Consider the following 26,144-nt stretch of genomic DNA (forward strand, 5'->3'; position numbering starts at 1 on the left):
GGGATCTCTTTCAAAACTACAACTCCCATAGAGCTTTATTCATCAGCTCAGTCCTGAGGACAGGGACGCAGACAGCCCCCATGGGTGTTACTCCCTATGCCCGCCCACACATCTGGAAAACAGCCTCTTCATTTAACTTCCTTCTATTAAACTCTTTCAATGGGCTATATGCTTTCACTCAGGGCTCCTGACAAACTCAGCCTGAGTCTAATCAGGCTTGTCTTTTAACCGCACACTCAAACTAGAAAAACAGGTTAAATGATGCCTTGGGGTAAAAACCAAATGGTCCAGAATTGAGGATTTCTTTTTACTGGTGTGTTGTTTTCAAAGATTGTCATGATTAAAAATAAATAAATAAATAAATAAATAAATAAATAAATAAATAAATAAAATGTCAGAAAATTCTTCTAGATTAAAATAAGCTAAGAGGACCACATTGTCACTTGAGGGGGTGTACAGTCACCTTGGAAACACATGAAGGTGTTTTCAGGAAGTTTTAACAGAGTAAGGAAGACTTGCCCCAAATGTGGATGTCACTGTCCCATAGGCTGGGGTCCCAGACTGAGGGAAAGAAGGACCACTGGGTGTCAGCCCCCACCTCTCTGACTTCTGACTGAAGACCCAGTGTGACCAGTGGCCTCAGCCACCGCTGTGACCTCCTTCCCACAATGCACTCTACCCTCAAACTATGAGCCAAAGTAAACCCATCCTTCCTTAAGTTGATTTTGGCAAGGATTTTATTACATCTAGCAGAAAACTAAGCAATACAAATTTATATAAAGCTTGTGTAAAAAAAACCCAGATAAATATTATAGAAATTGAAATATATACATTTGCATGTACATATTAATATATTATATAATACATATATGTTATATATATATGTGCATATATAATATATACCAAACTATATATATATACTATATATCAAACTATATATATATACACACTATATATCTACTATATATATGTATATACAACACATATATACTATATATATACAACATATATAGTTATATACACACACATTTTATATATATACAACACACACACACACATATATATATATGTGGAATAATAGACAATTTTGAGCTGCTATGTGGATGCTGGGAATTGAATCAGGACCTCTGGAAGAGCAGTCAGTGCTCTTAACCACTGAGCCATCTCTCCAGCCCCAAAGGTTTGTTTTTGTTAATCGAAGAGAGAAGCTTAGGAAACTAGATGGGGCTCAGAGAAGGGCCATTTAGATGCCATGTTGACATGATCAGAGCTGTCTTCAGGTTCCTTCTTACAAGCAAGCTGGTGTAGACAGCCGCACAGGGACGGACAAGTCACCATATCCTGATAACTTTGCAACCTCAGTTCAGAGTGCAGAGCAGTGCCTCCGGAAAAACCCGAGATGCATTTTAGCTCACAGGCTGCATCCTTGCTGGAGAGAGGAGCAGGTTAAGCCTGGCTGGAGAATACTAATTCTGATCCAACTGCTTCATTGTTTATGGAAGTCCAGGCTTCCATATAAAGAAAAGAGCAGTTCTCTTCCTAGATAACATTTGATCCATTATGATTTATCATTTGATGAATGGTGAGAAAAAAATCTGTATGCATTTCATAGAGATTACTTCTTTGGAATATTTTTAAATTTACATTTTTGGGGCTAATTTTCATACTTGGATACCATATTATGCCATTTTCCCCCTTCCTTGCTCTCTACCTCTAACGCTGTTTCTCTTGTCTTTTATTCTTTAGGTACAGTCACAGTCACGTTACAAATGAGCTCAGTGGCATAGCCTACTCAGTTCAGAAACACACTGAATCCTCCAGAGAGGTCCAAGCAGAAAGACTAGTGTCTTAGTCAGGGTTTCTGTTCCTGCACAAACATCACAACCAAGAAGCAAGTTGGGGAGGAAAGGGTTTATTTGGCTTACACTTCCATACTGCTGTTCATCACCAAAGGAAGTCAGGACTGGAACTCAAGCAGGTCAGAAAGCAGGAACTGATGCAGAGACCATGGAGGGATGTTACTTACTGGCTTGCTTCCTCTGGCTTGCTCAGCTTGCTTTCTTATAGAACCCAAGACTATCATCCTGGGGATGGCACCACCCACAATGGACGCTCCCCCCCCCCCCCTTGATCACCAACTGAGAAAATGCCTTACAGCTGGATCTCATGAAGGCATTTCCTCTTTTCTCTGTGATAATGCCAGCTTGTGTCAAGCTGACACACAAAACCAGCCAGTACAGCTATCTCCCACCTAAAAGAACACACAACAAACAGTGAGGCAGCAGTTGTTCATGTTCTTCAGGGGACCTGTCATTCTATCCATTTGGCAGTCTTGGCTAGAACATTAACACCGGGACACAACCAGGACAAGATGGCAGGGGGATGTGGTGGGCTGTGATGCTTCTAGAAAAATCTCAATCTCTCTCTCTCTCTCTCTCTCTCTCTCTCTCTCTCTCTCTCTCTCTCTCTCTCTCTCTCTCTCTCTCTCCAAAACAGACGTTCCAAGAAATGTCTTTCTGTCTCTAGATATTATACTGCCAGGATGCTAGTCAAAATTCCCTCACACCATGAGTAGCTCAGCAGCTGGCTGGCCAGTATCTCCTAGTGGATGAATCGATTGTTCCTAGGGTGCCGGGGAGACTTTCCCAACCCAATCAGGTCCGCTGCTATGCAGCTCTCTGAAAAGTAGGCAGCACATTTAGCAGAGCCAAGAGAGAAGTCTCAGATCCTTCATGACAACCGCGGGCTGCAGGATTAATCAAACCTGGAGTTTTTGGACCTCCGATTTTCTTGTTTTTAATAAACACACTTACGGTTGAAAGTGGGTGGAGTTGGTGTGTGATGAATCGGGACTTGATTTTGCTGACACAGGTATCTGTGAGTTCCCACGTAGGAGAGGGAGGGAGATCTATACTAGGACCGGATGGAACAATGGCAAATGGAAATATTCAGTTGGTGCTCAGGAAGAGAAGAGTGACCATAGAGGAGCCTGGAGTACCATCCGGGTTGGAAAAGAACTCTGTCCTGTCTCCGAGAGGAACAGGATGCTGGCAGGGCTGCTGGTGCCCTTGCCAAGGAGGCTGAAGTTCAGGGCAGTGTTCCAGGAGGAACAGGCGCCCGAACGTGGGTCAGGAAGCCAAGGCATGGGGAAGATTGCTCTGCCAGGTTTTGGGACTGCGCTGCCAGGGTCCAGCGCAAAAGTTATATATAGAGAGGCCAGTCGGAGAAAAAGGAAGCACACAGAGAGCCGATAGACTGTAGAGGACTGGACTAGGTGGTGAACAAGGGTAAGGCTCCCAGGATCCTACAAGGCAGGAGCAGAATTGGTTCAGATGAGACAGAATGCTGGTGGCTTTCCGAAACCGCCACAGATCGGGCTGAGAAATGCAGGAAACATTCTTTTTGCAAACAGTCTTGGCCCATTTTCTTGGTATTGTTATAGAACTGCTTAGTTTTCTTCCTAAACCCTTAAAAGAAGTATCGTGGGGCTGGAGAGATGGCTCAGCAGTTAAGAGCACTAACTACTCTTCCAAAGGTCCTGAGTTCAAATCCCAGCAACCACGTGGTGGCTCACAACCATCCGTAATGAGATCTGACGCCCTCTTCTGGTGCGTCTGAAGACAGCTACAGTGTACTTACATGTAATAATAAACAAATGTTAACAACAACAACAACAACAATAACAACAGAAGTATCATCCCTCCCACCACTGCCTCTGTATTGCGTTTGATATGTGATCCTCTGAAAAGGGCTCCCTCCTCCCTCATTCGAGAAAGGTTCCAAGGTTACTTGCTTATCTGCTGCCGGCAATTTGGGTCCTGTGTGGCACACCCCTTGCTTGCAGTGTGATTTCCATTAGTCATTTCCCCCCTTCTTTCTTTTCTTTGCTCATTCAGTTACCAAGTCATCTGCAGGCTGATTCTTTGGACTCTTATAATTGGATGGTCTGAGGAGGTAGCTTCAGAATAAGGAAATCTGTTGTGGTCACTGCATTCTTTGGAGACCTCAGAGCATCAATTTCTCTCTGATTCAGCCAGGAAGTCTGTCTTCCTTTGGACTGTGGTGGCTGATGTCATGAGAGATGATTTTTGTCTAGTCAGCGGGCTGAGCTCTGTGGCAGCATTAGTACCAGAACGTAGTGATGGTGTCGAATGAAAGAAGAAACCATGAAGGGTGTGGTTCCTCCTTGGCTGTGCCCCATTCCTCATTTCTAATAAGGTTCAGCTTCTTTCACCTCAATTCAGTGTGATGCTTCAGAAAGTGAGCAGAGGATACGGTTTCCTGCAATGCAGGAAGCTACATAGGGGCTGGAGAGATGGCTCAGCAGTTCAGTATTTGCCTGCTCTTGCAGAGGTCCAGCATCCACATCAGTGGGCTTACAACCTCCTGTACTTCAATTGCAGGGGATCTGACAACCTCTTCTGGCTTCTGTGGACACTTGCAGGCATCCACATAAACATACCAACACACACACACACACACACACACACACACACACACACACACACACACACACACACAGAGAGAGAGAGAGAGAGAGAGAGAGAGAGAGAGAGAGAACACCTTTTTTTAAAGTACCATTACAAAGTCATAAATTAAATATGAAGTCGGAAAACATTTGCAGTTTAGTGAACAAGGTCTCATCTTCTTTATGTATAGAACTTTCTCATAAGTTAATAGGAAAAAGGCCACAAGTCCAATGCGAAAAATGTGTAAAATAAAATAAAATCCACAGAAAAGAGGATGTCCTTGTTAAACACATTAAGAGATAGCTAGCTTTATACGGCTGTAGTTAGGAATCAAATTGCTCCAGATAGTCATTTTTACTGTTGCAGGGTAGCAGTTCTCAACCTTCCTGATGCTGTGACCCTTTAATACGGTTCCTCAGGTTGTAGTGACCCCAGCCATAAAATTATTTCTGTTGCTGTTTCATAATTGTAATTTTGCCACTTTTATGAATTGTGGTATAGATCTCATAGTGTAAATATTCTGGTGTCTAGGGTGAACCCTGTGAAAGGGTCATTTGACTCCCAAAGAGTTGGGACCCTGAAGTCGGGCACCACTGTTGCATGGTGAGAAGGAAGTCAAATGTGAACAGATATGAGGAGATTGGTGTTCTCAGACATTACCAGTGGGGTAATAAACTTGTATAACTTCACGAACAGTTATTTGGAATCAGCCTTTAAAATTGTGTATATCTTGAATACTTCACCTCATGAACGCCATTGTCAGAATTTATTCTATAGACTTATTTATCTAGAGTGATTGAAATGCTCACAGTGTTACAGTAAGAGCAGAAGATTTGAAACAATGCAAATATTTGTCAACAGGGAAGTAGTTAAGTAAATTATGGGCATCCTATACAATGAAATATGCTGTCGCCATAAAATGGCAATACTCTTTATGAATACACGTCAAAAGATTACCAAGATATTTTATTTAAAAAAAAACAGGGTAATTTTAAAAATTAGGTAACAAAATTAAAGAATGTATTTGTTTCTCTATGAAATATTCAAGCAAGATGGCCAAGAAATTGATACTCTTTAGGATGTTGGCGGAGAGGAAATTGGTGTCCGGAATTTAGGATAGGAGAGAGGAATCTAACCCCACTGAAAGAAGGCATTGCCAATTCAAATTAGTCAGCATTAAAAAAGAAAGATAGAAATGTTCTGACACATTTTGTCTGAAAGGATCCGAATTCATCCTATCTGCACGATGTCCTCTGCTTCCCTTTCTGCCTGTTTTACTGCTGTTTAGTGGCTGCGTTTCCTCTTTCTCCAGGCTGCATGTTCCCCCCAGGCCGCGGTTCCTCTTTCTCCAGGCTGCATGTTCCCCCCAGGCTGAATGTTTGACATTTCTAACCTTGTTTGCCTTCTACACCCTTCTGTAATCTTTCAGTAGCATCTAAGCGTGGCCGCCCAGATCGCTCCTATGGGTCAGGTTGGAGGTGGTCGCCCTTTCATCCCTGACCCAGCACCTCAGCCCTACGTGTAGAAAAGGGTCACGGATGAGGGGTCAGCAGAAAGCTTGTTAGCTGTTTGCAGGATATGAGCAGGCGTCTGCAACCTCTGACACGCATGCTGACAAAGGTGTCTGACGTCATTTTAGGCTCTGGAATTGTGAGAAAGGCTGACACATACATGGAGCGGCAAGAAGAATCGATGAATTGGCTTCAACCCTTGCTCTACAACCCACAGGCATAGGATCACGGTGCGTTTTTCCTAGTGTCGCGTCCCTATAGGTGGGCTCTCTGACAGTAGGCGTGGCTAAGTCTGATGGCAATCCTCCCACTTTCCCCTGGTGGTACTAGGTAAGCAGCTGAGCACATGGCCGCTGACATTTCCAAGTCATTCCAGCTGATGCGTGTTGCCAGATGTGAGCGGAAGTCTTGTGTCACATTTGGCTCTGGGACATGAGACTCTTCCATGGCCTTTCATTTCACCACAAGTTAGGTAGGACCGAGGGCAGCACACGTTCGACCACGGAGACCAAGGCGGGACTGCTGGGCTAGCACAGCAATTCTCCAGAAGAATTGGGTGTCTACATAAAATCAAGGATCTGAGCAACATACCTGAACACATACCGGCCCTTCTGCAATTATTGTTGGACGTCACTGTGGCAGTCCAGCCTTACCAGAGCCCAGAAGGTTTGGTTAATAAAACATTACTGCAATTTAGATGTTTGTGTGCGAGCCAATGGAACCTTTAAGAGGTGGAGCCTTCTGTGAGGTTGTTCATTCCTTCATGCATGTGTCCTTGGAAGGGAATAATGGTTCTCATGAGATCCCAAGTGTCTCTTTCACTTCCCTTTCCCCCAAGTGACCTCTGCCTCATGCTTATGCCACTGTGATGCCATCTGTCATGAGGATCCACGGGAGCTGAGCCGAGGTCAGAACGGCACATGCTGATGAACTTTCCAAACAATGAACTAAATTAAACCTTTTTTCTTTATAAGCCTCTCAGCCTCGGGTGTGCTGTTACAGTAACAGAAAATGGGTTTACCATAGACCAAACTCATAATGAGTGCACTGATGAACAACATTACTTTTAGCTCCCACGTAAGAGAAAACCTGAGGATCAAGGAAACAGCCATAGGGTCCTATGATTCAATGTTTAACGACATCTTCGAAGAATCAGTTTCTCCTTATGCTATTGCTTTGTCATTCCTGAAGGTAGCTTCAACCTAAACCTTCTTCAACCCTAATTGTGAAAAAAAAAATGACTTTGGCATTTCCAGGAGGAAGAATTACTTCCGTTACCCCTAGAAAACTTATTGGCCCTATTTTGTAGACATTGCTTCCTTTGTGACCAAAAAGGGCCTTAGACTGAGCAGTTTAACCCAAGGCATTTAACCTACTCCTAGCACAAAAAATGAGGGCAGCTCTTAAACATTAATTATGTCTGGTTGCAGACATTTTAATAAAAATTGGAATGAATGTCAGGAAAGTATATCATATCCAAGGGATGAAGGGATTTAAAAAAAAATTAGGTATTTTCTTCATTTACATTTCAAGTACTATCCCAAAAGTCCCCGATACCCTACCACACACACTCCCCTACCCACCCACTCCCACTTCTTGGCCCTGGCGTTCCCCTGTACTGGGGCATATAAAGTTTGCAAGACCAATGGGCGTCTCTTTCCAGTGATGGCTGACTAAGCCATCTTCTGCTACATATGCAGCTAGAGTCAAGATCTCTGGGGTACTGGTTAGTTCATAATGTTGTTCCACCTATAGGGTTACAGACTCCTTTAGCTCCTTGGGTACTTTCTCTAGCTCCTCCACTGGGGGCCCTGTGATCTATCCAATAGCTGACTGTGAGCATCCACTTCTGTGTTTGCTAGGCCCTGGCATAGCCTCACAAGAAAGAGACAGCTATATTAGGGTCCTTTCAGCAAAATTTTGCTAGTGTATCCAATGGTGTCAGCGTTTGGAGGCTGATTATGTGATGGCTCCCCAGGTATGGCAGTCTCTAGATGGTCCATCCTTTCGTCTCAGCTCCAAACTTTGTCTTTGTAACTCCTTCCATGGGTGTTTTTTTCCCAATTTTAAGAAGGGGCAAAGTGTCCGCACTTTGGTCTTCTTTCTTCTTGAGTTTCATGTGTTTTGCAAATTGTATCTTGGGTATTCTAAGTTTCTGGGCTAATATCCACTTATCAGTGAGTACATATCATGTGAGTTCTTTTGTGATTGGGTTACCTCACTCAGGATGATGCCCTCCAGGTTCATCCATTTGCCTAGGAATTTCATAAATTCATTCTTTTTAATAGCTGAGTAGTACTCCATTGTGTAAATGTACCACATTTTCTGTATCCATTCCTCTATTGAGGGACATCTGGGTTCTTTCCAGCTTCTGGCTATTATAAGTAAGGCTGCTATGAACATAGTGGAGCATGTGTCCTTCTTACCAGTTGGAACATTTTCTGGATGTATGCCCAGGAGAGGTATTGCAGGATCCTCCAGTAGTACTATGTCCAATTTTCTGAGGAACCACCAGACTGATTTCCAGAGTGGTTGTACAAGCTTTCAATCCCACCAACAATGGAGGAGTGTTCCTCTTTCTCCACATCCTTGCCAGCATCTGCTGTCACCTGATTTTTTTTATCTTAGCCATTCTGACTGGTGTGAGGTGGAATCTCAGCGTTGTTTTGATTTGCATTTCCCTGATGATTAAGGATGTTGAACATTTTTTCAGGTGCTTCGCTGCCATTCGGCATTCCTCAGGTGAGAATTCTTTTTTTAGCTCTGAGCCCCATTTTTTAATGGGGTTATTTGATTTTCTGGAGTCCAGCTTCTTGAGCTCTTTATATATATTGGATATTAGTCCCCTATCTGATTTAGGATAGGTAAAGATCCTTTCCCAATCTGTTGGTGGCCTTTTTGTCTTATTGACGGTGTCTTTTGCCTAACAGAAGCTTTGCAATTTTATGAGGTCCCATTTGTCGATTCTCGATCTTATAGCACAAGCCGTTGCTGGTCTATTCAGAAATTTTTCAAAGGGATTGTTTTAAGGATGAAATTAATGTAATAATACATAAATGGGCTCTGCACAATGCTGGCGCGTAGCAATAACAATCATTGTTAATTTGTTCCTCCTTGTTGGATTTAGTCAGCTGAGCTCGGACGCTATGTCCTGGCTGTAGAGATTTCTCCTCTGGGACTTTCAAGGCTGCCATTTGTGGGGTGAATAAAACAGATTGAGATGTGAACGCAGCTGTCACCTCTCAGGACCAGGATTCCTCTCACCCACAGCAACATGTGTGTGTGGCTCACAGAGGACATGGGCACCTTATACCCAGCTTCCAAGAGAACAGATAAAAGATGGGTTAGCCCCAGCTTCTCAAGGGCCCTCCCTCTCCCCTAGTCACAAAGCACTGTGGGATAGGCACTCCAAAGTTTGTAAGTCCAGAAGGGGTGGCCTGCAAAGAATCTCATTTTTCCCAGGCAGCTTCACATACTATATATGTAGTTAAGAGATGTGTTTGGGCTGGCATTTGCCAAACACCAGTCTCAGCTTGGAGAGGGGTTCCTGAGAGAAAGGGTGTCTGGGAGCTGCTCAACAAACGAAGCTGACGGCCTATGCCTTGCTCAAGACAGCTTGTTTGAGGTGTTTTCCTCTATGACTTTCCACCTTAGATTTTGAGACAAGGTCTCCCCTGAGGTCAGAGCACACTGGTTGGCTAGGGAGCTCTGAGGATCCACCTGTCTCTGTGACAGCGCCTCCCCCCCACCCCCACAGCATTCCTGGCTTTTCACATGGGAGCTGCTATCTGAACTCCTATTCTCAGCTTGCATGGCAGATACTTTACCACTGCACCCTTCTTCCAGCCCCAGCAATTTAATTACTTATGCATAAGTAAAATGGGTCTTGAGTCTTCTATCAACCACTTACACATCGTGAGGATCTCAAAGATAGACCTTTGAGAGCACTTTGGGAACGGAAAAATTAAATTTCAGTAAAAGGGGTTAGGCAACAGAAGAATACAAGTGAGTTGTATTCTTGAGTTTCTCCTCACTTAGCTTGGGGTGTCTGAGTCAAGCCTGATGAAGGGAGAGCCGAGAGAACACATGGATGCCTTTTTTGTTTATGGTAGCAGACAGCTCTAGCTTTACCAAGCAATTATGTACTGATTGCCCATGTGTGTTAGTTACTGGTACTAACGATTTGGGGTAGCTCATTCGAGCCTTTTTAATAAGCCTATAAAAGCTATGGTGCTGGCTTTACAAAGAGGACCTGAGCAGGAGAATGGTTAAGTAGCTGGATCAATGTCACGCATCGAGGAAGTGATTAGCCAGGATTTTCATATCCGTGCATCTTCAAGACAAGACCAACTAGGTGATTCAGTAAAGCAGGGACCACCCAGGATGGACCAGCTCTTAAGACAAGGAAACCCTCGTCCAGGGACTTGTAATAACTTTCATTTGCCTGTTTATCTTCTAATCCACACACATCCACAGCGCCCCTCTCATGTGACTGGAAACTATGCTCGATTTAGAATAGAACAATAAATAAAGCAGAGTCCCCGATGGACTCAGGAAATAACGGTACAGCAGAGTGGCTTGTCAGACATCTCATTTATCCTCAGCCTGATCCTGTTAGGAAAACTGCTCCCACTGCATGGCCACTGTTAAGGTTTTAAACATCATTGTTCTGCAGAAGCGATCTGCTTACACAGCTTCCTGCCAGAGAACGGCACACAGGTCCATAATAACCAAAGATCATCTACCCAATGATTCCATTTCAGCGGCAGCCACACAGTGGCTCTGCAATGGGCAATAATTGCCAATTGCTCTGGGGATTTTCCTATTGTCTGGCAACCGCTATGGAGACAGTGGGCTTTAAGAGGCCATTCAGTAAGAGTGGCAGACGAACTAATTTTTATTTTTCTCTGAATGGCTCTCAAAGTGAGCATCTAATTCAGAGCCCATAAAGGTCTGAAAGAACTTAGGAGATGGAGTTATAGAGCAATTTAGAAAGCCAAAGGTGGGGCACCTTTTTAAGTGGGATGTGTGTGCTTTTAGGGGATAAGTGTTATGAGACGTAGAACGTAAAACAGCCTCTAACACCATGCCTGCATCCAAATTTAAACAAGCTACATCTCTTTACCTTGCCAAGTATTGTGAAAATAAGTATCTGGAAATTACACTCTTATCTGCTATACCCATTGTTGTTTGATCTAAGTCTCTCCTGAGGGGAGGGAACACACTTTGTTAAGAAGGTGCTAAAGATCAGACAAACTGTCTGCTTTGTTCATTTAACACACGCCACAGTCTTTTCTGGGTGAAGCTGGGTTTTCATCACTTTGCAAAGCTCTCCTCCAATACAGACTCATCAACCCTTTTCAAAGGCGCTACTCTATGCCAGGTGTGCTTCTAGTGCCAAGATACAGCAATGAACAAACATGCAAATGCCACTGACCTGTGGAAACCCTGTGTGTGTGTGTGTGTGTGTGTGTGTGCGTGCCTGTGTGTGATTGTGAGTGTGTGAGTGTGTGCATATTTATGAGTGTGCACACGTGTGAATGTATGTTAATGTAAGTGTGTATGTGCATGTGTGAGTATGAGTGTGTATATGTGTGTGTATGTGTGAGTGTACATGTGAGTGTGTGCGAGAGTCTGTGTGAGTGTGTGTGTGTGTGTGTGTGAGTGTTCATGTCTGTATGTGTGCATGTGTGTGTTTGTGTGCTGGCTAGCGTTATCTTGGTTTAGAATCATTGGGGAGGTGTGTATCCCTTTGGCTATCCCTGTGAGAGACTGTCTCAACGAGGATGACTATGAGAAGTGAGAAGACCATCTTAATTACTGGTGAGATCATTCCTGGGATGGAAGAGCCTGGACCTGATGATGCAGAGTGAGCAGCTTCTCTGACTGTGGATACAGTGTGACCAGCTTCCCTGACTGTGACTGTGGATGCAGAGTGACCAGCTTCCCTGACTGTGACTGTGGATACAGAGTGACCAGCTTCCCTGACTGTGACTGTGGATACAGAGTGACCACCTTCCTTGAGTGTGACTGGATACAGTGTGACCAGCTTCTCTGACTGTGACTGTGGATACAGTGTGACCAGCTTCTCTGACTGTGACTGTGGATACAGTGTGACCAGCTTCCCTGACTGTGACTGTGGATACAGAGTGACCAGCTTCCCTGACTGTGACTGTGGATGCAGAGTGACCAGCTTCTCTGACTGTGACTGTGGATACAGTGTGACCAGCTTCTCTGACTGTGACTGTGGATGCAGAGTGACCAGCTTCCCTGACTGTGACTGTGGATGCAGAGTGACCAGCTTCCCTGACTGTGACTGTGGATACAGTGTGACCAGCTTCCCTGACTGTGACTGTGGATACAGTGTGACCAGCTTCCCTGACTGTGACTGTGGATGCAGAGTGACCAGCTTCCCTGACTGTGACTGTGGATACAGAGTGACCAGCTTCTCTGACTGTGACTGTGGATGCAGAGTGACCAGCTTCCCTGACTGTGACTGTGGATGCAGAGTGACCAGCTTCTCTGACTGTGACTGGATACAGTGTGACCAGCTTCTCTGACTGTGACTGTGGATACAGAGTGACCACCTTCCTTGAGTGTGACTGGATACAGTGTGACCAGCTTCCCTGACTGTGACTGTGGATACAGTGTGACCAGCTTCTCTGACTGTGACTGTGGATGCAGAGTGACCAGCTTCCCTGACTGTGACTGTGGATGCAGAGTGACCAGCTTCCCTGACTGTGACTGTGGATACAGTGTGACCAGCTTCTCTGACTGTGACTGTGGATACAGTGTGACCAGCTTCCCTGACTGTGACTGTGGATACAGTGTGACCAGCTTCCCTGACTGTGACTGTGGATGCAGAGTGACCAGCTTCCCTGACTGTGACTGTGGATACAGTGTGACCAGCTTCCTTGAGTGTGACTGGATACAGTGTGACCAGCTTCTCTGACTGTGACTGTGGATACAGTGTGATCTGCTGCTACTTCTTGGGTTTGCTGTGGTTTTCTCACCATAAAGGTCTGTACCATGAACTGCAAAGTAAAACACCCCCCCCCCCCATGATGTTTTTCTCAGGGAATTTTTTTTTAATCATAGCAATAGAAAAGGGACCGAGCCAGGTTGAGATGATTGAGCTAAACCACCAGCCCCAGCATGGGATAGTATGGAGACAGGGCTGGGGACAGTTATGGGTGAAAAAGGGATGAGCCCACATACATTTGGTAACACAAATTACTCTAAAACTCAGAGGTGTAAAACAAAACATATTTATTTATGGGATATTTTCCGTGTGCCAGGAATGTGGTGGGGCTTAACTAGTGCCCCTGATTCAGATCTTCTCAGGAAGTTCTATTTTCTGTGGAACAGTTGGCAGGAGCCAGCCTGAGGCTGCCTGTTGGGCAAAGAGAACTCAGTGCCTTGCAGCAGGGTGGTTTCTACCATCCCTTGGCGCTTTGAGTTCTATACAATCACAGATGGTGTGATAGTCGGTATTTCTCAGAGTCAGAAAGGGAGGAAAGAAATCAAGGTGAAATCTAAGATGAAAGGCAGAACATTCTTGGAGCCTAACTTGCAAAGTGGCATTCCATCATGGTTGCCTACTTTATTCACTAGAAGCAGTTCGCTGGATCTCATTGTCAAGAGTTAGGGGCTGCATGATGGCGTGAGAACCAGAGAGTGGGGGTTGTCAGGGATCATCTGAGATGAAGCCCTGCTATAGTCAGTAAGCCTTTAATGAGATGACGTTTAACCCTAAAGAGGAAAGGAGCATGAATGTTGGCTGTCTGGGAGTAGAACATGTCCAGTCATGGATGCAGCCAGTCCAAAGATTAAGGAGAGGCCAGTCCAAGAGGCGGCCATAGAGGCAGCACTGAATTAGGTAAGGGAGAAGTGGATGCAGGTTACCGTGAGCAGTGTGGACATTTTGCATCCAGTGAGATGTGGGGGCTTTGGCAGATTCTTAGAGGAAGGATGGTCTAACTTGGCCGTTGCTTTGGGCAGAGAATGGATTGGAGGAGTGCAAGCTAGCAGAAACGAAGGGGAATTGGGATCTCTGAAGCAATCCATTTGAGGGGTGATAAGAAAGGTAGAGACATGAAGTGGGCAGACTTTGAAAATAGTTCTTTAAAGAATTGACAGGACGTGCAATGTGAAGACACCAATTAGTCAGTGATGATTGCTGGGTTTGGGGACTTAACAAGCAAAACAGCACAGTTTCCCTCTATTACACTGGGAAATACCAGTGGAGGACAACACTTTGAGGAGATACGGGTGAGAGGCTTTGTATGTGAGCAAGTCTTCCTAGTAGATGCTCAATAGAGATGTTGCTGGTTGTGAAGTCTTACTTCCCTAACCAAGCCTTTTAGCTCTTGGAGATGGTAGGTCTGCCTTTCCCTACCTATCTGGGTGTGTCAGGTCAGCTGGCTGTCTATGCCCTGAAGCAGAAGTATCTGGAGACTGCTTGCTCCTTTTCAGTCCACAGCTTTAGTTCTCAAGACAGAAGATCATCACAGAGTAGGAGAAATAGAAACATCAGAAATGTGAATCTACTGTACCCGAGAAATGCGCAGAAGGCAGACCACACAGGGCTCAGGGGGCAGCTGTCTCTCTTTCCTTGGTTCTCTTTGATTTTCTTCCATATCCCTCATAAGATGCACATGTTGATGCTGGGGTCTTCTCTGCTGAAAGAGCCACCATCTCTCTCACCCTGTGGGGCTTTACTGTGTCTTGCAACCTCCAGGAACCTGATGTCAATGGAGATTCTCTCTGCTTAGGGATTTTGGTGTGATCAGGGAGTGAGATGGGGTAAGATCTAGTCTCTTTAACAAATGTTACAATTCTAACCTTCTGAGTCTGTATCTGAGTCTGGCTACCACCTCTTCCCTAGTGTACTTAAGTAGCAAGAGAAATTGACTATTCTTTCCTAGATAGACTAACAAAGATGGCTGTCAGCCAAGAGTGGCTAACAAGAATGAATTGAGGCTACACATCAATTACTCTTGTGTGTGTGTGTGTGTGTGTGTGTGTGTGTGTGTGTGTGTGTGCAATAACCAGTTGTGGCTAAGGAATGTAAAATATGGAAGAGTCTAATGAAACATATCATGAAAATATTGCCTCTTACCCTCCTTGTGGGTGTATGTCTAAATACAAATTCCCCAAAATGACCTCAATGGGCTAAAGCTATATTGTAACCGGATAATAAGCAAGCAAGCAAACAAGCAAACAAGCAAGCAACCAAAACGAAATGAAAATATAAGCTGGAAAATCCCGCAAGCCCAGCAGTTCCCAGACAAACATTAGCAATTGTTCACCATCCTAAAATTGGATCTAGGAAAAACGGGCTGGAGAGTTTGTTTATTTTGTGTTCAGGGAAGAGAGACAAGTGTCAGGGAAGTTCAAGGACAAGAAGGTATGGGATATAGACAAGAGCAGGATGCTTCGTGGATGTGGCCAGGTGAACAGAGCCACTGAAGTCATCCAGTTGGGTGTGAGAACTGGGGGGCCGGGGGAGGGGGAGGGGGAGCATGCAGGCAACAGATGATAACATTGAACTGGGAGGGGCTGTCACTTGTGGGCAGGTGTGCATTGTTGCTCAGAGAAGGTGTTTGTGTGGACTGAAATGTAGTTTGTAATTCATCACAACTTTCTAAGACTTTGGGAAATTTCGTTTCCCCATAATGCTTGTTCCTCCTTTGGGAAAATTTCCCGGAAGATCTATGAGCTCTGGAGTTGATCTTAGAATACCATTTAAACATTCCTACACATAAACCCTGCTTCTAAAAACAGCAATGACAATCTCTTACCATATAGCCCAGGTTGGCGTTGAACTCATGATCTTCCTACCTCACCTTCCTAAGTGCTGGAATTATAGGCATGAGTCACCATTTTTAGCTTTTGTTTGCAATATCAACTGTGTATTTTCTTTACTTTCTGTAGTTTAGATCTGAAATATCTTTCAAAGGTGTATGTATATAAAGGCTGTTTTCAGCTTGGTGTTTTTGGTAGGTGGAGAACTTTTAAGAGACTGTAAGACCCCCGAAGCTGGGCCTCTGCTCAAGTCCCGGGATGAGCTGGCCAGCACCCAATGACTCGAGAGAAAACCACACCTGATGCAAACAGCAAGAGGTTTTATTATCAGCTAGCTGAGGATGAACTCCTTCCACCATGCAGGGCAGGGGAGTTCGACCCCGAGCAGTGACAGTAGGGGGCTTTTAACAGCTAGCTGAGGAATTGGGAGGAGTTGGGAGGAGGGTTGGGAGGAGTTGGGAGGAGCTGGGAGGAGCTGGGAGGAATTCTTCTCTTCCAGGTGTCCTTGGTGAAATTTACAAGGCAGGAGGATTGGGGAGTGAGTTCTTTCTGAATTTTTATCTCCATGTCCTCAGCACAGGAAGCCAGGCAAGTGCCTGGCTGGGTCTTTTACAATTATCACATCTCTGGTTGTAAAGTATAGAAACAAAAAGGCTTTTTGCTGGCTATAGAGAACAAAGAGCTTCTTTCTGGGTGTATTTTTAGAGATCAGGGAAACAAGCTTGGGGAACGTCCAGGGGCTTTACCTTCCAGGGAGAAACGCTCTAAGTCGGGGTCTCACAAGACAAGGCCTAAGGGGAGTTTTTCAAGATGTTGTGTGTACTTGAAGGAGATTGTGGGAATCCTCACCCTCTCTTTCTCTTTATCTCAGAGGATCTTGCTATGTGGCCCAGGCTGGCCTAGAACTCAGTTTCCTCTGCTCTGCAAGCACCATGTTCAGTTTCCCTCTCCTTCCCATTTGCTTGCTGCTTGGGACTTCTGCCACATGGTCCTGCCATGATGGCCTGCCTCCACATAGGCAAAGGAGCAACGGGGCCAATCTGCCATGGACTGGAACATCCAAAACTATAAAAGCAACCTTTCTCTTGATTTGTTGATCACCTCAGGTCTTTGTTACAGCAATGGCAAGCTGGCTAGCACTGTGTTTGAGGCAACAGACACTTTGACACAAAATGCAAAGTCATGTAAACAATGTAACATTTAACATTACCTGAGTACTTAAAAACAATAGGAAGGCGGGAATAAGATGTGGTTCTAGCCAATGAAAAAGCTTTGAGATCTTGAGTGATTTCTTTGCTGGACAATTATTCAGTACCGGTGCTTATATGCAGTGGGTTCAACTTGGCTGCTTTTAATAGAGAAGTGATTAAGAAACACAATCTTGGCCAACCTATGGCACAGAGGGAAAACGAGCTTTCTGTGTGAAACTGACTACCGGAGTTCAGTCCCAGTATCTCTGGTAGGAGATAAGATCTGACTCCTTAAAGTCCTCTGATCCACACAGATGCACTGTGGCACGCCCCTCCCACTCCATCATCATACACATATCCCTCTATATTTTATCATCGTCATCAGCAGCAGCAGCAGCAAATCAATAATAATAATAATAATAATAATAATAATAATAATAATAATAAGGAAGAGCAAAACAAAATGCCCCACAAATTCAGCCAGATGTGATGATTTACATTTGCTAATTATAAACTTAGCTTTTGGGAGTGTGATGCAGGGGAATCAACACACATTCAAGGCCAGCCTGCTCTACCAGTCAAGTTCCTGGCCAGCCTGGGCTACAGAGTGGGACCATGTCCCCAAATCCCACAAAACTGGGGCTGGAGAAATGACTCAGCAGTTTAGAGCATTTATTGTTCCTGCAGGCGTCCTGGGTTCTGTTCCCAGCACCCACATGGCAGCTTACAATCACATGGAACTCCAGTTTGGAGGGATCCATTCCCCTCTTCTGGCCTCCTTGAACACTAGGCATGAGTGAGGTTGGGCAACTATTCCACAAACAGACACTATTTCTCTTAAAAGATGCAGCCTTGGCAGTGAGCTGACAGTAATGGTCTGATGAGTTCCTAACAGGTGGACCCAGAATTCAGTTTGGAGTTCCTGCTCCTTAATCCTCAACTGCCAAACCCCATCACAGTCCCACCTCCCACATTTCCCACTGCCTGAGAACCTCCCCTGGCTCTCATAAATAACATGTAACACATGGACACAGGTTGATTTGTCCTTAAGGGCATGCACTTAAATATAGGGCAGAGACAAACAGTCAGGCACCCTTGGCTAAATGTGTGTCCCCTACATGCACACACACATACACACACACACACACACACATACACACACAAAGACAAACACACAGACACACACACAGACACACATAGACACACACAGACACACACACAGACACACACAGACATATAGACACACACACATACCACATAATACACACACAAAGATACACACACAGACACATAGACAGACACACACAGACAGACACACACAGACACACAGACACAGACACACAGACACACAGACACAGACACACACACACACACACACACACACACACACACACACACACACACACACACTATTCTCTCCTAAACCTCATCCTCTAAGCCTTTTCCCTCCACAGCCCAAGACTTTCGATTCTGCACCCGCCTGACACCTGCTGTGTGTTTCATTCAACTTTGAACTAGTTTTCTCGTAAGCGCAGCACCCTTTTCAAAGGATATCAAAGCCTTCCCCCTCTCTCTGATCCTTCCCTGGCACTATCTCACACTTACCACATGCTTTCCAAGATATGGGCGGGCGGGTGTCACTTTTTGAGGACTTCTCTCCCGTATCTCCCTGGTTCAGGGTTTCCTTTGTTTGCCACAGACAATGCCACAGGGTAGGGACAAGATGATAGGACTGAGTATCTGACAGCAACACTTCCTGCTTCCCAGGAAGGGCCCCCCACTCAGCTTACTGATGCTGATAGGGGTGCAGGCCACAGCTGCCTTTTCCATCAAGTGACACCTTGGCTTGGAGGGCTTCCTGGTGGTGTCCCCACTTCTTACACTCCTTATGTATTTTTCCATCTCACAAGCAACATCTTTTTTTTTTTTTTTTAAGATTGCAAGTAAATTATTCGCCTATAACTAGCTAAAAATTCATCCAGGCAACTCCCAGAATACAACAATGCTCGCCCCTCATTTGTTACAGAGTTATAAAGATAGGCTCTCAGGATATAGCCCCAGACTTACAACCCTTTGGGCTCTCAGGATATAGCCCCAGACTCACAACACTCCCTTCTACCTCAGCCTCCAGAGTGCTGGGACTCTAGGCATGTGCCACGCCTGGCTCTAGATTAAGCAAATGTCAGCGTTCCATTTAGCATTGAAGAAAGAGGATAAAGTGGTTTAGAAGATGGATCTGGGTGGACGCCATGTATTTGTTTAGAAGAAGGATCTGGGTGGACGCCATGTATTGTTTTTGCCCAGCGGTACATTGAAATGAATGCCTACTTTACAGAGCCACTGACTTCTGAGTACCTACCGTATACATGGGCCTTCTGTTGGATGTTTCTATATGTATGGTTTGCTTTCATTCCCAGAGCAATTCCAGGAGTTAGACATTATGGTTATTACTAATTTATAGAGGAGGATGCTATGGTTTTGGTTCTGGGCTTCTTACTATCAGTGTTTCTCAACTTGTAGGTCAAGACCCTTTGGGAATCCAATGACTCTTTCACAGGGGTCATCTAAGACCATCAAAATATCGGACATATTTACATTGCAATTCATAACGGTAGCCAGAATTACAGTTATGAAGCTGCAACAAAATTAATTGTATGCTACTGTCCCTACTGCTGCTGCGTCGTTTGCTATTGCTGGTTTGTATTGAGCACCTTAAACATTAAGGACTTTCTGACTACAGATTAGCAGGCATCTTCTCTAGAGAGCTTGTGAAGTTCCTGATCCCACTGGCTTTTTTGAGCCCAGTCAGTGAGGCACAGTAGCATCTGTCAGCCCAGGAGCAGATTTGTCTATCCCTGTTCTTCGTGTCTGTCCACCCTTCACCCAGGGCATCAGCAGCCGCTTCTGTGGCCATATGCATCTCATAGAAAGTACGAGGTCTGCCTCAGGGTCCACTCTGGTGAGTTCCTGACAGCCAGTGCCTGGAGAGGAGACAGCCATCTTCATCCCAATGCAGCTGACCACCTAGGAGGTGCCAGGGCACAGAGAGGCTCTGCCCCTTATTCACGACTTGGGAGAATTGCTTTATCTTCTCTTCACTTAACTCCTCATCTACAAAGGAAGAGAATAAGTAGCTGTTGCGTGCACGGTTATTGTGTAGGCGCCAGAAATTATAAAAAATAAAGTATCACTAACAGTGATGAGCGGCCCTTGTCACTGGAATAGAAATTACCCGGATTCCACATTGTGTTGTGATTCTTAAGCAACATAAATTCCATATGAATTATTAATGCTAATCTCATCCCTGTGCGGTTGCTGTAGGTCCGTTGGAGAACCAGCTCAGCTTCTCTGAAGCCCCAGCCATCACTGCAGTCACGCAACGGGCAAGGTGCCCCTGCCATCGGATTCCCAGTCCCACGTGGAAGTTTGCAGAGTGTGCAGGTCTTTTATGTTGTCCCGCCCCTACCATAACTCTGGATGACATTCTGATCTTCTCAAGATGGGGCTCTGCTGGTGTGTGCCATTCTGTAGGGGTACAGAGGTCTTGCCTAGGCCACCTGTTACCTATCGTCACGATGCTGAGCCTGTGTCTGCCTCTCCTCATTGTCCACATTGCTTTTGCCCTGGACGTGTTTACTGAGTTCCTAGCTGTTGTGATGTGCAGTTTTAGAAGGGTCTACCTTGAGACAACCTTAGAATAACTTTATAAGCCTTTGTTCACGCAAAGTCAGTAGGAATGCCTGTACACTTCAGATGGGGCGGAGCTCAAACTCCTCTACATTATTTTGGTAATAGCTTTATTAAGATATAATCCACGTCACTCATGTGGAATGTAACTGACTTATACAGTTGTACTACTGACATTATAGTCAAGTCTAGACCATTCCCACACCACCTTTCCCCCAAATATTTTCTAGCAGTTGACTGTAGTAAGAATTTTGGTTTCTTTAAAAATCCAGTTATGGAGGCTGGGGAGGTGGCTCTGTGGTTAAGAGCACTGACTGCTCTTCCAGAGGTCCTGAGTTCAATTCCCAGCAACCACATGGTGGCTCACAATGGGATCCAATGGCCTCTTCTGGTGTGTCTGAAGACAGCTACAATGTACTCATATAAATACATCTTTTTTAAAAATCCAGTTATAGTTTTATTTTGACTCCAGGTGTGGGATATGAGGCTGCTTTAGTTTGTCCATAGCCATTAACTATGACTGTCTTGTGCTCTGGGTGGGTGAGTAGTGGGTGTATGATTTTTGCCAGCGGTAGACAGTGTAATTCTAGAGAGGGTATAAATGAGAGCAACCCGAGAGGGCTTGTGGTGGTGGCCGCTCCCTGCTGCTGCTGCTGCTGCTGCTGCTGCTGCTGCTGCTGCCCCTGCTGCTGTGCTGTTTGCTATTGCTGGTTTGCTGGACTGCTGGATATCCTGTTGACAAAGATTGATTGCACTTGCCCAGAGGAACCCAATGACCCTAATCAGAAGCAAGTAGCCTATAGGTTCTATGCCCCCTTCCCACTTTGACCTTCTTTCTCTCCTACCTAGTGTTGAGGGGTTAGCAGAAATCAGGGTGGCATAAGGGTTGGAAGGGAGGTAAAGGGGTAAGAACCCAATAAAATAATAAAACAGAAACACCAACAGTTGACTCTCCTTCCTCCTAGCTCCATGCCCCTACAAATCTATGATCTACCTGTAGATTTGCCTACTCAGGACATCTCCTGCATGTGGACGCTATGTGGCCTTTTGGAATGAGGGTTTCATTAGCAGGATTTTAAGGCTTATCCATGTCCCAGTCCGTGTCAGCACCTCATTTTTTTCCCAACGCCAAGCCATTTTTACCCCTTTCTACTTCTACGCGAATAATTGAATCAGCTTCTTGTTCCCCGATATCTCAGAGCTGCCGAGGAAATCAGCTTCAGTCATTCGTCTACTTCTCCCGCATGTGGTATCAAGTGTTTGGGCTCCCAGGCACAGCTGCAGTGTCAGAGATCCAGAAAGCCATTAGTGTGATGACAACATGGGTGATGAGATGTCTCTGCCCCCTTCCTGAGGTTCTTTAGTTGGTAACCTTTGGCTTTTTTGCTCATCTTTGGAATATGGGGACTATGGTGGTTGGAGCTAATATTCTACTTAAAAAAAAAAAAAGCTAGGAGGTGGTGGTGCACGTCTTTAATCCCAGCAGCAGGGAGGCAGAGGCAGGTGGATCTCTGAGTTCAAGGCCAGTGTGGTCTACAGAGTGAGTTCCAGGACAGCCAGGGCTTCACAGAGAAACTTTGACTTAGGAAAAAAAAAAATGTGTGGGTGTGTGGATGCACATGGAACCCAAAGGCAACCTTGAATAATATCCACCTTGTTTTCTGAGACAGGGCTGCTCACTGGAGCCGGAAGCCTGCTGACAATGAGGCTGTGCTGGTTCATCAGCGAGCGCCAGGGATCCTCCTGCCTTTGCCTCCCCATTACTGAGATTATAAGCACACAGCACATGTCACCATATCCAGCTTTTATGTGGGTGCTGGTGACTAAAGTCAGGTTCTTACGCTTGTTGGTAAAGGCTCTTCTGACCGAGCATCGCTGGAGCTCCTGATGTTTCACCCCATGAAGCAGCAGTGTCCAGCATCATGTGAAATGTGCTGTGTTCTCAGAGACGATGGATTACATCACAGTGTCCTACAAGAGAATGCCCGAGACCTTGGATTCTGATTCTTCCAGTCACTCAGAGGGAATCTCGTCGTAGACAAGGTGTGACTGAACTAGCTTCTACTGTTAATTTGGATTCCTGGAAACGAAAAGCAGGAATTTCATTCTTAAGTTTTCCCAGAGTGAGAAGAACATATCTTTTTTTTTTTTTGAATGAAAATAATGCAAGAACAATTTATTTAATATTCTTTAGCATTTGAAATGCATTAAAATTCAGGACAAACATGACTACATGTTGATAAGATACTTAAGTATTTCAACATAGCAAACTGTATATAAAATAAGTCTAGAAATTTTAATTCACCGTGAAATGTATTGAACTATTTAAACATGTTACAAAGTAGTATATAGATTAATATATTAGAATATTTACACTAGATAAATACAGGCATTTAAACTATAGACATTATTATAATAATGACCATCAGAATCTTAGGAGTCAAAGAGACTTGCTTCATATCAGTGAGTTTTCTTTTCCAATTAACACTGCCCTGGAGAAAACAGAAAAACAATAAGAAGAACATTGCAAATGAAATCATGAGGTTTGAAGTCAACTTGATGCCTGAGGATTACCTTCAGGGATTTTCCTTATTAGTTAGGATCGAGAAGAACATATCTTAAGAAGGAAAAAAGATGAGAAATTATGTTAATGCAAAAAATTACCTTGCTTCAGAGTTCACTTATCATTTAAATCTCAGTGTAGTTTAATAATGTATTTGAACATTTTCATACAATATGGCTTTAAAAGAAAATCTAAGCCAGTGACTGAGACTCTTTCCAGAGTCACAAATACCTGTCACTTTTCTCTGATGGCTTAAAAATTCTTGAAAATCATCCATTCCTATGATAACAGGCTAGTCAGCAACTGGATTTTTTCTTCTGCTTAAACTTTTCATGACACTGAAATGATCTCATCTACCTACTGTGTGTTTATTTCTGCATATATTACACAATCTGTGTCAATTATTTATTTTTATTTTGGTTACACGATTCTATTGTAACTATTTTTCAAGTTTTAGTCTCAGGATACTTCTATATTCTTTTTTATTTTCTTTTATTTTTTTAAGATTTGCTTTTCTTTATGTGTGTGAGTATTCGCCCTGCATGAATTATGTGCAGAATGTGTGTGCCTGGTGCTGGTGGAGGTCAGGTCCCCTGGAACTAGAGTTACAGATTTTTGTGAGCTGCCCCGTGGTTCTGGGAACTGAACCAGGGTCCTCTACTAGGAGCAGGGAGTGCTCTCCATTGCTGAGCCATCATTTCTGCTCCTCCTTTATATACTGAGAAATATCTGAATTTCCCAAAAGGCCTTTGCTTATTTGGGCTGTATCTACTTACACGGTAGAAACATTTATGAAATAATTATTAACTTATTTTAAAACAACAGCGAATTCATTGGATGTAACACAGACAACATACTGTTGATGAAAAATTAAGACAAGAAAAATCTGTGCCTTGTTTTATTTTATATTTCTGCCTCTGAATTTTGTTAATGAGTGGCTGAGGTGGTATCCAGTTTCTTGTGTTTCCTCTTTCCCTCCCTCTTCTTCTCCTAGCCTGTTGGGAGCCGCGCCCACATTCGCCGTTACAAGATGGCGCTGACAGCTGTGTTCTAAGTGGTAAACAAATAATCTGCGCATATGCCGAGGGTGGTTCTCTACTCCATGTGCTCTGCCTTCCCCGTGACGTCAACTCGGCCGATGGGCTGCAGCCAATCAGGGAGTGACACGTCCTAGGCGAAGGAGAATTCTCCTTAATAGGGACGGGGTTTCGTTTTCGCTCTCTCTTGCTTCTTGCACTCTGGCTCCTGAAGATGTAAGCAATAAAGCTTTGCCGCAGAAGATTCTGGTCTGTGGTGTTCTTCCTGGCCGGGCGTGAGAACGCGTCTAATAACAATTGGTGCCGAATTCCGGGACGAGAAAAAACTCGGGACTGGCGCAAGGAAGATCCCTCATTCCAGAACCAGAACTGCGGGTCGCGGTAATAAAGGTTCCCGTAAAGCAGACTGTTAAGAAGGATTCAACTGTATGAATTCAGAACTTTTCAGCTGGGGAACGAGAGTACCAGTGAGTACAGCTTTACGAGGTAAGTCTGATCTTGAACTTTCTAAGGAAATTCAAGACAGTCTATCAGAAGTAAAGTGGAAAATGTTTGGCCTTGAATTTTTTCTAGTGTTAGAAGCCCTTTTGTCCCTTTTCACATGTTATCAAGTGGTTAAGGCAGGGCGGATTCTGGATGAAATTCAGGGCAATCTATCAGAAGTAAAGCGGGGAGAGAGAGAAGGAGCAAAGAGAAAATATGGTACACAAAATAAGCGTACAGGCCTTTCCACGGGTCTTGAACCTGAGGAAAAGTTAAGGTTAGGTAGGAATACCTGGAGAGAGATTAGAAGAAAAAGAGGAAAAAGGGAAAAGAAGAAAGATCAATTAGCGGAGGTCTCTAGGAAAAGGAGCCTGTGCTCATCGCTGGATGGGCTCGGGGAGCCAGCTCTTAGTAGCTCTGAAGCAGATGAAGAATTCTCCTCTGAAGAAACAGACTGGGAGGAAGAAGCAGCTCATTATGAGAAAAAAGGGTACCAGCCAGGTAAAGTGCTAGCTAATCAGTTAAGGAAGCCAAAAGCGGCTGGCGAAGGCCAGTTTGCTGATTGGCCTCAGGGCAGTCGGCTTCAAGGTCCGCCCTATGCGGAGCCCCCGCCCTGCGTAGTGCGTCAGCAATGCGCAGAGAGGCAATGCGCAGAGAGATGCGCAGAGAGGCAGTGCGCAGAGAGGCAGTGCGCAGACTCATTCATTCCCAGAGAGGAACAAAGGAAAATACAACAGGCATTTCCAGTCTTTGAAGGAGCCGAGGGTGGGCGTGTCCACGCTCCGGTAGAATACTTACAAATTAAAGAACTCGCCGAGTCGGTCCGTAAATACGGAACCAATGCTAATTTTACCTTGGTGCAGTTAGACAGGCTCGCCGGCATGGCACTAACTCCTGCTGACTGGCAAACGGTTGTAAAAGCCGCTCTCCCTAGTATGGGCAAATATATGGAATGGAGAGCGCTTTGGCACGAAGCTGCACAAGCGCAGGCCCGAGCAAACGCAGCTGCTTTGACTCCAGAGCAGAGAGATTGGACTTTTGACTTGTTAACGGGTCAGGGAGCTTATTCTGCTGATCAGACAAACTACCATTGGGGAGCTTATGCCCAGATTTCTTCCACGGCTATTAGGGCCTGGAAGGCGCTCTCTCGAGCAGGTGAAACCACTGGGCAGTTAACAAAGATAATCCAGGGACCTCAGGAATCCTTCTCAGATTTTGTGGCCAGAATGACAGAGGCAGCAGAGCGTATTTTTGGAGATTCAGAGCAAGCTGCGCCTCTGATAGAACAGCTAATCTATGAGCAAGCCACAAAGGAGTGCCGAGCGGCCATAGCCCCAAGAAAGAACAAAGGCTTACAAGACTGGCTCAGGGTCTGTCGAGAGCTTGGGGGACCTCTC

At 44.8% G+C, this 26,144-nt stretch overlaps 1 long non-coding RNA gene across 4 annotated transcripts in view; it reads left to right on the top strand.

The window, feature by feature from the left end:
• Nucleotides 1-24,254, top strand: part of Gm32663 — a 57,538-nt gene extending 33,284 nt beyond the window's left edge. For 2 of the 4 annotated variants that reach the window (XR_003948953.1, XR_003948955.1), the window contains 5 exons: nucleotides 6,109-6,210; nucleotides 20,299-20,418; nucleotides 21,864-22,031; nucleotides 22,520-22,707; nucleotides 24,222-24,254. This is a non-coding gene — a long non-coding RNA (predicted gene, 32663). Of the gene's footprint in view, nucleotides 1-6,108; nucleotides 6,211-6,310; nucleotides 6,657-20,298; nucleotides 20,491-21,863; nucleotides 22,032-22,519; nucleotides 22,708-24,221 lie in introns of those variants that run through there. The other 2 variants (XR_003948954.1, XR_872079.1) reach the window with 2 other exon arrangements.
• Nucleotides 24,255-26,144: the final 1,890 nt, after the last annotated feature.

Source organism: Mus musculus, chromosome 10 (genome assembly GCF_000001635.26).
Source record: "Mus musculus strain C57BL/6J chromosome 10, GRCm38.p6 C57BL/6J".
Lineage (NCBI taxonomy): Eukaryota > Metazoa > Chordata > Mammalia > Rodentia > Muridae > Mus > Mus musculus.